This window comes from Capricornis sumatraensis, chromosome 11 (genome assembly GCF_032405125.1).
Source record: "Capricornis sumatraensis isolate serow.1 chromosome 11, serow.2, whole genome shotgun sequence".
Lineage (NCBI taxonomy): Eukaryota > Metazoa > Chordata > Mammalia > Artiodactyla > Bovidae > Capricornis > Capricornis sumatraensis.
In genome coordinates this window covers 83835434-83848014 of record NC_091079.1, presented here as the reverse complement: position 1 = coordinate 83848014, position 12581 = coordinate 83835434, and the positions used below count along the sequence as shown (strand labels likewise).

Here is a 12581-nt window from a genome sequence, read left to right as displayed (position 1 = left end):
GATTAGAGAACGAGGCTTGGTATTAACATTTTGAAATTTGGTTTAAATGATGTAAGAATGGTCATGTCATTTTATCTTCATAGAATAATGAAGTTCAGTCATGATTCATTACTTGTGAGGAAGCTTTTTTAAAGGCTTTATTTTTCACTTATTCATAGAATGATTTGAATGTTTTAAGTATAAATTATTTATCCTGTAAATTTAATGATAAAATGTGATATATAGTTTATATATTTGAAATACATACAAAGTTGAGTTACAGGAGTCTTCTCATACCATGAAAAGTTTCTGCCGAATGCCCATCTTTGAGTGTTAACTTTGAGAAAATTTGCAACTCTCAGCAGGCTTCCAGTTTTTCATACTTAAAATAGACCATTTCAGTCTCATGGAAAGGAAAATGGAAGTTTATTTTTAAGGAATGTAGAATGCTTTACATATTTGAAAATAACGAGCTTTTTTCTTCCTATTTAGTTTTATAGTTCCTTATTGGAGGTATAATCAGTATGATTAAAGTTGTTAGATAAATATAGGATATCAATTTGTACTTCAGATAAACAGCAAATAATATTTGTTACATACTTGTATGATAAAAAATTCATTGTTCATCTGAAATTGAATTTAGCTGAGCAACCTGTATTTCTGTTTGCTAAATATGGCAACTCTCAATGTGATTCAGTTTTTATAAAAAGTATAATTTTTAGATATATACTTTAGTATAATTCTTGAGAAAAGTCTTGAATAATACAGAATAGAATAGTAATGGTTGTTATTTCTGGTGATTAGAGAGGAGGAGGGAAGATTTTGCATTCTTTCTGTATACTCTGTATTGCTTTAATACATTGCAGCATGGTTATATTTTTTCATGCTTAAGAAATTTTGATATAAATGGTAAAGATACTTTGGATTATAAAAAATGTTTGATGGGTACTGTCATAGAGCTTATAAGTTGGTGGAAGAAGTAATCACACAAGTAAATAGAAAATAGAAATTATAGTAGTCTCACAAAAGAAAGATTATAATGTTATGAGATTATACAACAGGAAAATTGACTTGATTTGAAAAATTAGTGAAAGCTTTATTGAAGTCAAGTTTGAATTTCAGTGTGAAAGAGTTAGTGTGGGCATTAACGCAGTGAAGAGATTAGCCTTTCTGACAGAATGATAAGTGAGAAGTACCTTGGTGAGTGGGAGAAACCGAAGGGGAGAGAGCAGGAGGGAGAATAGCACAAGATGAAGTTGGAGAGAGAGAAAGGGGCTACGTTCTGCTGAGACCTGTGTTCCCTGCTTTCCTCCTTAATGCAGTGTGAAGCCATTGAAGGGTATGATGCAGGTGGTGCTGACAGGATCTGTTTGTGTTTAAAAAAATCATTTTTGCTGCAGTGTGGAGAACTGCTGTGATCAGTGGGTGCTGCCATGAGAGAGGATGTTGGTAGACCAGCAGAGAGATGATATGGTAGAAATTCTTATGAGAGATAAGTAGGAGTTGATCTTGGTAGGGAGGCTGGAGATGGAGAGGAGTAGAAGATTTGAGGATTATTTAGGAGGTTAATTGTTTGGTATTTAATGATGATGTATGGCTGTCATCAAGAGAGAAGTAGTTTTCAGGATAACATCTGGGTTTCTGACTTGCACAATAAATGCATTAAAAGTAATAGCAAAGCTAATGAAAATTTAAAAGAGTACTCTAGAGAGGAAGGTTGGCAATTAAAATGAAATGATGTGGGGAATTTTTGAAATTATATATGATAGTAGGAGGTGCGTGGATCTGCACCTTCATATATAATATGAATATTATTTCATATGTAATATGAAAGTATTTTAAAATACTACTTACCTTGAAATTAAGTTTGGTCATTTAGTACTAGTTCATGTTCATATACATGGAGTTGAAATGATTTTGAAGTCGTTTAATTTTCATTATTTGTGACAAAACAGTTATGATAATGATAATTATAAAATAAAAAGTAGCAGTTCCTTTCTTAGCTTTTCTTAGGGAGATATTCAGTACTTTAAAAAAAGTAAATCTATAGTTTTATTAAGAGAAAAACTGACAGTGTTGATATGAAGTTTACGTTTAAACAAAAGTTTTCACAGAAACCTAACAGGTGCTTAAAAGTTACAGTGGGGTTCTAGATTCAAGTCTCGATGATGTCAGGAACTGATGGCTCTCATGATTCAAGATAGTGTTTGGGTTTTAGTTAATTCTTATGATTAAAAATTTTATTTTATTTTAAAGTGAACCACTGCCCCAGTAAGAAAATTAAATCTTCTCCTGAGACCAGGGCTTTTGAAATCGTTCTACTCTTGAACTTGTACTGTCAGTAACTGAACCGTGCCCCAATAGTTTCAAAGTTCAAAAACAGAGGCTCCAAAAGTTTCCACCCTATGAGCACTGGCCCTTGTCTTTCTCTACTCACCTACCTCCTGTACCACCCTATTGAGCTTCTCCTTAGTCTCTCAGCCATGCCCGAGTCTTTGCAACCCAATGAACTGCGGCCCGCCAGGCTCGTCTGTCCATGGGATTCTCCAGGCAGGAATCCTGGAGTGGGTTGCCATGCCCTCCTCAAGGGGATCTTCCCAACCCAGGGATTGAACCAAGGACTCCAGCATTGCAGTCAGATTCTTTACTGCCTGAGCCACCAGACAAGCCCATACCACTCTCTGCCCTTCCCAAAATATTTCATCCAGTGGCTTGGATGGAGAAGCTGATATTTGTAACTTTCAGTTCAGTTCAGTTCAGTTCAGTCGCTCAGTCATGTCCGAATCTTTGTGACCCCATGAATCGCGGCATGCCAGGCCTCCCTGTTCATCACCGTCTTCCGGAGTTCACTCAGACTCATGTCCATCGAGTCCGTGATGCCATCCAGCCATCTCATCCTCGGTCGTCCCCTTCTCCTCCTGCCCCCAATCCCTCCTAGCATCAGAGTCTTTTCCAATGAGTCAACTCTTCACATGAGGTGGCCAAAGTACTGGAGTTTCAGCTTTAGCATCATTTCTTCCAAAGAAATCCCAGGACTGATTTCCTTCAGAATGGACTGGTTGGATCTCCTTGCAGTCCAACGGACTCTCAAGAGTCTTCTCCAACACCACAGTTCAAAAGCATCAATTCTTTGGCGCTCAGCCTTCTTCACAGTCCAACTCTCACATCCACACATGACCACAGGAAAAACCATGGCCTTGACTAGATGGACCTTAGTCGGCAAAGTAATGTCTCTGCTTTTGAATATGCTATCTAGGTTGGTCATAACTTTTCTTCCAAGGAGTAAGTGTCTTTTAATTTCATGGCTGCAGTCGCCATCTGCAGTGATTTTGGAGCCCAAGAAAATAAAGTCTGACACTGTTTCCACTGTTTCCCCATCTATTTCCCATAAAGTGATGGGACCAGATGCCATGATCTTCGTTTTCTGAATGTTGAGCTTTAAGCCAACTTTTTCACTCTCCTCTTTCACTTTCATCAAGAGGCTTTTTAGCTCCTCTTCACTTTCTGCCACAAGGGTGGTGTCATCTGCATATCTGAGGTGATTGATATTTCTCCCGGCAATCTTGATTCCAGCTTGTGTTTCTTCCAGTCCAGCGTTTCTCATGATGTACTCTGCATAGATGTTAAATAAGCAGGGTGACAATATACAGCCTTGACGTAATCCTTTTCCTATTTGGAACCAGTCTGTTGTTCCATGTCCAGTTCTAACTGTTGCTTCCTGGCTTGCATACCGATTTCTCAAGAGGCAGGTCAGGTTGTCTGGTATTCTCATCTCTCTCAGAATTTTTCACAGTTTCTTGTGATCCACACAGTCAAAGGCTTTGGCATAGTCAATAAAGCAGAAATAGATGTTTTCCTGGAACTCTCTTGCTTTTTCCATGATCCAGCGGATGTTGGCAATTTGATCTCTGCTTCCTCTGCCTTTTCTAAAACCAGCTTGAACATCAGGAAGTTCACGGTTCATGTATTGCTGAATCCTGGCTTGGAGAATTTTGAGCATTACTTTACTAGCATGTGAGACGAGTGCAATTGTGCAGTAGTTTGAGCATTCTTTGGCATTTCCTTTCTTTGGAATTGGAATGAAAACTGACCTTTTCCAGTCCTGTGGCCACTGCTGAGTTTTCCAAACTTGCTGGCATATTGAGTGCAGCACTTTCACAGCATCATCTTTCAGGACTCGAAACAGCTCAACTGGAATTCCATCATCTCCACTAGCTTTGTTAGTAGTGATGCTTTCTAAGGCCCACTTGACTTCACTTTCCAAGATGTCTGACTCTAGATGAGTGATCACACCATCGTGATTATCTGGGTCGTGAAGATCTTTTTTGTACGGTTCTTCTGTGTATTCTTGCCACCTCTTCTTAATATCTTCTGCTTCTGTTAGGTTCATACCATTTCTGTGCTTTATTGAGCCCATCTTTGCATGAAATGTTCCCTTGGTATCTCTAATTTTCTTGAAGAGATCTCTAGTCTTTCCCATTCTGTTGTTTTCCTCTATTTCTTTGCATTGATCGCTGAAGAAGGCTTTCTTATCTCTTCTTGCTATTCTTTGGAACTCTGCATTCAGATGCTTATATCTTTCCTTTTCTCCTTTGCTTTTCACCTCTCTTGTTTTCACAGCTATTTGTAAGGCCTCCCCAGACAGCCATTTTGCTTTTTTGCATTTCTTTTCCATGGGGATGTTCTTGATCCCTGTCTCCCGTACAGTGTTACGAACCTCATTCCATAGTTCATCAGGCACTCTGTCTATCAGATCTAGTCCCTTAAATCTATTTCTCCCTTCCACTGTATAATCATAAGGGATTTGATTTAGGTCATACCTGAATGGTCTAGTGATTTTCCCTACTTTCTTCAATTTAACTTTATAATTGGAAAAGAAAGGGTCTTCTTGTCTGTTTCAAGAATGAGCATCTCTAAGACAAAATGATCTGCCAACGTTCACAAGACTTTACCTCCACAACCAGTTTCCATCCCCCAAGTGGCAGCTTTGGTAACTTCTTAACTGGCTTAGTCCATTGTTGGGAACAGCATTAAGCTCAGGCAGGGAACACTATGGCTTCTGTGTTTCAGGCATTCGTAGCTTTTAAACAGTCTCTCACTATCCTCATTCAGGTTGCCAATGACATTTTTTGAAAAGCTGCAGTACTGGACACAGAATCCAATCATCATTAGTGGTTCTTTCCTTTGTTTCACTGTTTCCCCAAAGGTTAACAAAAGTGATCCTAACCTATCTCCCTTCTTTCGCACCCCATCCTACCCACCCCAAATAATACACTGGTAATAACATTCTAGCCAAAAACTGTACGCATGCTTTGCTGTAAGAATCGCAGAGTTCACACTATTGGGCAGAAGTCTGTGGGCTATTGAATTGCTCTTTTAAGTGTCTGTACAGTGTTTCCTAGTCCCCCACATCCCATCCTGCAAGTTTTGTCCTTCATAGAAGGGCCTTTGCTCTTCTTAACAAAGTTCAGAATCGGTTGCCTTGAAACACTGACCCTCCTTTCCCTCCACTGGGATGGGTGTGCAAACTATGTAGCATGGAACAGCTTTAAAGCACTTGGGCTGCTGTAGAGCACAGAAACAGGACTGGCTCGTCAAGGGACATCTTCTCAAGCCATCTTTATGGTGTCAAGACAAGTAGAACTCCTCCTTCCCCCCACTTGAAACCCACAGTCAGATGTGAGACGGGCTGGTACTCAGCAGAGTTAATTCTTGTCATTGTTTTTGTCATCATCCTCTGAGGGGTAGGGATGCCACGTCAGTCTTTCCTCATAGAGGTGTATGACTATCTGTGGGCACTTGACCTTGGCTTCCTTGTCAGGGACCAAGTCAGTGGCATCAGTTTTTCCAGTTCATCTGAAGCATTAGTTCTCCACTGGAGTCTGTCACTCCAGTAGCCTGTTCCAGTTCCAATCCCTGGGCAGGGGTTTTCTGACTCTTGTTTCTTCTTGTTTGGTTTGCTCTCTTCCACCTTGTTTTCCAAATCAGAATTAGAATCAGCTTTGCACTTGCCTCCCTCTGATTTATTTGTCCGGTGTGCTTTCTTCTGTAAATGCAGAAACTTGGCAATGAGGCCAGGGCATTCCAGGTTCTCTTCTGCTCTATGCATTGTCCTCTGAGAACCCCTTCCACTTCAGGAGGTGCTCCACTTTGCCGTGTACCACTGGGCAGTCTGGAACTTTTTCCACCACACATTTTCTTCCTCTTCTTCCAGCACGTCCCTCCACTTTCATCTGGTTTTCTTTTTCCCCATAGTGCCAACTTGCTGATATAAAGGGTGACACTGCTCACAGAAGTGCCCAGAAGCACGAGAGCAACGGCTGCCACACTGCTGGCGAGTCTTGTCTGGCCAGCCAGAGGAGTGGCGGCCAGAAAAGCAGCAAGCCCAGTGACCTTGGTCGAACCCCCTCCCTGAAGCGTACCTGGCCCAGGCCAGCTGCCCTCCCCTCAGCCGAACAAAAGGGCCTCACACTCTTGCAGTACTTTCAATAATTTATTTTATTGGAAAAATAGATTCTTGATTTGAAAATACCATTCTGAAATAAGGTGACTTGCCAACCATGAGTTCTTAAATGTATTCATGCTGTTACTGTTTCTAATGTTTATTCCACAGTATTTGTAGCCTTTTTTTAGGTTTCTCTGTCATTGGTTGATCAATCCGTTTCACTTATTTATCCATCTTCCCACAGAAGTTCTGATCAGTAACTCTTTCGCCTTAAAACTTTCTATGAAGCCTAATTGCCCACAGGATTTTAGTCTAAATTTAATTAACTTGAGTGATATCACCTATTTACTTTCAATCTCTTGACTGGCTTACATTCATTGCTTTCCTTGGCCCTGAACCATAAATGTGTGTGTGTGTGTGTGTGTGTGTGTGTGTGTGTGTGTTAATACCTCAGTATCTTATTTTATTATTATTATTTGATCATAGTGTATGGCTTCTGGAATCTTAGTTCCCTGACCAGGGAGTCAGCCTGGGCCCTAAGTAGTGAGAATGTGGAGTCTTGACCATTGAACCACAAGGAAATTCACCTTACTGAACTTTTTAGATCCAGATCAGACATTAGCTCCTCTAAAATGCGTCCACTCTCTGGAGAAACTGAGTGGTTTCCTCTATCATATTTCTCTAAATTTGCATTGCATCTTATTTATATATTTACTATATAATATCACATGTACTTTATTTAAATATCTATTCACATTAAATGTGTGTGTTCAAGAGAACTAGCATGCAATAGTAGTGATTGAAAAGTCTTCGACTATCTTAATATCCAGAGAGAAAAATACATGTCTTATTACAAATCACTGTAGTAGTATTATATGGGTTGAAAGTGTTCTTGGAAGAATGGTCAGTTCTGACTGGGCGATCAATTTTTTTTAATAGAGGAACTCAGCTGCTCTTAACACATTTTAGTATAAGGTTATAATCCATCATTCTTATGTCAGATGGAATTTTTAATTAAAAATTTTTTTAAATTGGAAATTAATTGCTTTACAATGTTGTGTTGGTTTCTGCTGTATAACAGTGGTAGTCAGCCATAAGTATACATGTATCCCCTTCTTCTTGAAGCTCTCCCCACGGCCCCCAGCCCCCTACCCCAGGTCATTACAGCACCAGGTAGAGCTCCCTGTGTTATATAGCAGCTTCTTATTAGCTATCTGTTTTACACACGGTAGTGTATATATGTCAGTGCTGTTTTCTCAATCTGTCCTACCCTCTTCTTCCCCCACTGTGCCCACAGTCCATTCTCTAGGTCTGAGTCGTTACGCCTGCCCTGCAAATAGGTTCATCGCACCATTTTCCTAGATTCCCCATTTATGTGTCAATATATGATATTTGTTTTCCTCTTTCTGACTTGCTTCACTCTGTATAAGACGCCAGATGAGTTTTTCTTTCCTGCCATCTTCATTGTGGATGCCATCTTAGCATTCTCAAACATTTATAAATGAAACATGGAGGAAGTAACTAAAATAAATCTACCTCTGTTGTTTAAAACATCCGATTTCAAAGCTATCCCAGTAGATTATAGGCAGCCTTTCCCTTAAGTGATTTTATTTCCAGTAATTTCAGATGTTTAGGTGCTGACAGCTTATACCATCTTGTCGTTCCTCTGTTACTGTTAGAAGGCAGGGGTCACACAAATAAAATTACCTCATCCAGTGTCTTGTGTCTTTTCTGAAGAGTTTCATCAACTTATTTTCAGCCTTAGTTTGTTTCTGCAGTCTTCCTATAGAAATAGGGACCTCTTGGTTTACAAATAGCTTTTTAGAGTAATTAGAAAAAATGGGGAGTTATAAGAAAGAAGCTAAATTTTAAAAAGATAAAAATTATATATGACTGAGAAATCTTGACCTTGCTTTGGCTAACAAGTAAAAGAAATAACTTTTTATGTAATTTGAGGAACAGATTTCTCTTCTAAGAAATTCCAAAAGGCAGATTCTAAAAATTTTCTGCAAAGCTTCCTTGACAGTCTGGTGGTTAAGATGTCACCTTCTCATGCAGGGGGTGTGCGTTCCATCCCTGGTCAGGGAGCTAAGATCCGCATGCCTCATGGCCAAAAACCCAGAATGTAAATGACAGAAGCAATAGTGTAACAAATTTAGTAAAGGCTTTAAAAGTGGTCCACATTAAAAACAAAACAAAACAAAAGACAACACTATTATGCAGTGAGAGCATAATCTGATATATTTAGTTAAAAGCAAAAAACAAAAATACTTCTGTTCTTGATAGTCACACATGTATCAGTACTGCAAAAAAACTGATTAACAAGGAAAAGCAGTCTTAATATTCTAAAGGAAAATTGAATGACAACCTTATGATAAAAGATTTAATCATATGAAACTAGGAGAAATAACCTTTAGTATTTTAGTTCTTTGACATTATATAGCAGCATATAATGAAGAGGTTAAAGGAAAATGATTAATTTTATGATAAATAAAGATTAGTTCATTGATTTTAAAGGCAGACCTGCCTACCTAAGATTTAAGTTGAACTTGTTTTGAGGAGACACAGCCTTAATATATCAAACATCTTTGAAAACATCAGAATACACAGTACTCCTTTGCTAATGTTATAACTTATTAAGAAAAGATAGCACTAAAGGCATTCCTGAATCTGTTTCTTGTCATTTCATTTACATGACCCGAGTCTCCCCCAAAGTCTTCCTTTTGAAAGTGATTGAAAATATTTCCCCAAAAGTCCTGGATTCCATATTTTTGTGGAAGGCTCCTTAATGATTTGTGGCAGTTAAAATAACTGTGAAGAACAAGAAACGATCTTTGAAATGTACACTATGTTATTGTATAATATTATGTTTGATTTTTTGTGATTCTTTTTTTCATTCGAAAAAGTTGTATAGTATATAGGTATGTCACTTACAATTGATTAAATGATTATATTGATTTCCAAAATTATCAGTTTCATGATCAAGAAAATACCTATTATTTTAACATTGTTTGTATGAGAAAATGAGATTTGACTTAAGTCATTTCAGCCCATAGTTTAGTTTCCTAATGAACATGCCAAAACAATAAAGAATTTTTGTTTAGAGGAATAGATATAGCAACACAGATTGCTTTCTAAGAATTAGTGTTAGGAAATGTTTGGTTAAGCTGAAAAATGAGTTTTAATTTTTACTGTTAGTAAATGAGAACTTACAATTTTGGGGTAAAATCATTTTTGTGAGCTTGCTACTTCTCTTCATTTTATATTTCAAAGTCTGTGCTTTCTGCTGCTGCTGCTGCTAAGTTGCTTCAGTTGTGTCCGACTCCGTGCGATGCCATAGACGGCAGCCCACCAGGCTCCCCCGTCCCTGGGATTCTCCAGGCAAGAACACTGCAGTGGGTTGCCATTTCCTTCTCCAATGCATGAAAGTGAAAAGTGACAGTGAAGTCGCTCAGTTGTGTCTGACTCTTAGCGACCTACCAGGTTTCTCCATCCAGGATTTTCTAGGCAAGAGTACTGGAGTAGGGTGCCATTGCCTTCTCCCCTGTGCTTTCTAAACAATAGCAAAGAAATATCTTAGGATTCAAAGAAATGAAACAAACTAAAATTGGATATTTCATCAGATTCCAGAGAGTGGTTTTAATTTTCATAGATGTTTTTAGTATGTTCATATGCTAGGAATTTGAATTTCATCTTTAAATATTTATTTTGAAACTGGATAAAAATTTGCCTGCATCTAGAAAACATGTCAAAATTGAATTTTTTACATGAAAATTGCCTGTTATAGTCTACATTATCTTTAGAGTTTTCTTATATAAGACATTAGAAATCTGTTTGTGGAGATGTCTTTTTAGTTACCTCTGTCCAGAATCAGAACTTTATTAAAGTACCAGGAATGTTGAATTCAGGTAATTTCAGTGGTCTTTTGAGACAAAAATCTAATTCTGATGGAGTAGTATCCAAAGTGGACTTTTAGGCTAGGCAGAGGATAAGAACAGAACAGAGAAAGGAGAAAATGTCCAGTCATGAGAGAAGGGAAGTTGAGAGTAACAGTGGATAATGCTACTTACCTACACTACCTACTCTAGTCCTTAGAGTAGATCCTCTGAAAGAGAGCAAGTGGTTTTATCAGCATTTCTTCTCCACTGCTGCTGTTTGTTGGAGTGTGTAATTTCCTTCAGATATTTGGGATGGGGAAAAGGTTAAGAGCTCCTAGACTACTATAACTCTACTTGGTGTGTCTGCTTCCAAGTTTGTTCCTCTGTATTCTTTATACAAAACTGATATTTTTTCCCTCTTTAATATAAATAAATTCATGTTATTCTCTACCCTCTTTTATCATATTGAGAATAGAAAATTCCAACTGCTTTTTCTAACTTAAATATCCCCTACCTACCTCTCATCAGATCTGTAACTCTGCTTCTTTTTCACTCTGTTTTGGCTACACTGCCTTTATATTTCTGTTTAGGGCTGTTCTAGTTGTGCGTTCTGTTTGGAATGGTGGTCTTCCTGCTTTGTAGTTGGCTGCCTCTGTGTCCGCTTATGGGTCAGTTTCATAGAAAGGTATTCCATGACCACTCAGTATTAAGGAGTCACCCATTTTCCCCCTATAACTTTATTATAATTCTCTGAATTATACTTATCACTATATGATATTTTCCTGTTTTTGTTTATTTCTCTACTAACTACTATATCTCTAGTGTCTACAGTGGTGGTTGGCATATAGATGACACCTGATACTTACCTGTTGCATGGAAAATTGTATCAGTCACTGCTTTGGGGCTAGATGTGCTATCCATGTAGTACTAGTGTATTTTGTCCAAGTGGTACTGTTTATAATTTTTAGAAACTCCACTTGCTTGCCCTGTAAGTTTTATTGTAATGAAATTAGAAAGCAAATGGCAACAGTGAAATTGTATTTTCAGACTGAAGTCTGGAAAATTAGCTTTGAATCAGCATTTTCAGCTTTAATATATATTAGGTTTAGTCACTATACTTCATTGACTGTGTTCCTTCTTCTGTAAAGTAACTTCTCATAGTGTCTAAGGTTTAAATGAAATAGTATGTTTAGGAGTTTCTTGTGAAGTACCACATTGATTATTTTAATAAATTCTCCATTATCCTCTCTCCGCCACAAAGATATCAAATAACTTTACCTACTTTTAATGATAAAGTAATTTAAAAATATGAACTTTAATGTTATAATTGTATTACATGTTCTGTATGAAGCTATGACTTAAAAATAAAAGTAAATACCTTAGAGAATCTCTAATGCAGCTTTTGAGTATTTTATGAATGGCAAATTGGTTGACTTAATAATTTCTTTCAGGTTTTCCCCATTAGTTTTTTCATTTCTGTCTTTCTTTCCTTTCTGTTCCAGTCAGCCAATTTTTGTTTTGATTGGGTTTTCATATAGTTTGTAATAGTTTTTTAATGCTTTCTGATGTATTTATTATAGAATATGTTTTTAACTAGCTAGAAACATGGATATGTTTCCAGGCTTTGAGGACTATTTGAAGAAGAGTAAAGCCCATTCAGCTTTTCTCTGTTAACATTTTCTATGAAAAACTCTACTCCTGAATACAATTTTCACTTTCCTTTGTTCATACGTTCACTTTTATATTAAAATACTCAGGATGTCCTTTATTCCTCCTTCTTCCCTGTCCAAACCTCTCTGTCCATAAAGAATCAGGTAAAATCTACCTTTTCTCTAGTGATTGTCCCAGTCTGCTGTATCTGAAGTGATTGCTATTTTTAAAAAACTTCATGTCAGCTATTGTTTGTAATTAATCATACTTTACCCTTTCTGATATCTTATATTGTTTTTTTAGTCATTTTAGTTTTCTTTAGTCATTGGTAATTAACCAGTTTACTTTTTTACTATCTTATTTTGTGGTTTTTAAGTGTTACTATGTTGTTCCTATTGCAGTTTCATGCTCTTCTATGACCCTGTCCATAGGGTCTGTTGTAGCATTGTTTTTTTAAATCTTTTTATGTGCTTAATAAAAGTTTTTTTTTTCTTTTACTCCTCATTAAATAGCCATTTATTTTATTCCCAAAGGAAATAGTTTGGTATTTTATGAGTGGCAATATTGTGAAGTGGGTAAGTGGCAGACTTATTATAGCCACATTGCTTAGATTCCAATCCTAGCTTTAC

General features: G+C 37.4%; 1 protein-coding gene and 1 pseudogene across 2 annotated transcripts in view; one reads left to right on the top strand and one right to left on the bottom strand.

Moving 5' to 3' along the window:
* Positions 1-12581, top strand: part of VPS13B (vacuolar protein sorting 13 homolog B) — a 779806-nt gene that overhangs the window by 265088 nt on the left and 502137 nt on the right. The gene's annotated exons all lie outside the window — the stretch shown is intronic.
* LOC138088778 (chromobox protein homolog 1 pseudogene) lies at positions 5685-6232 on the bottom strand (annotated as a pseudogene).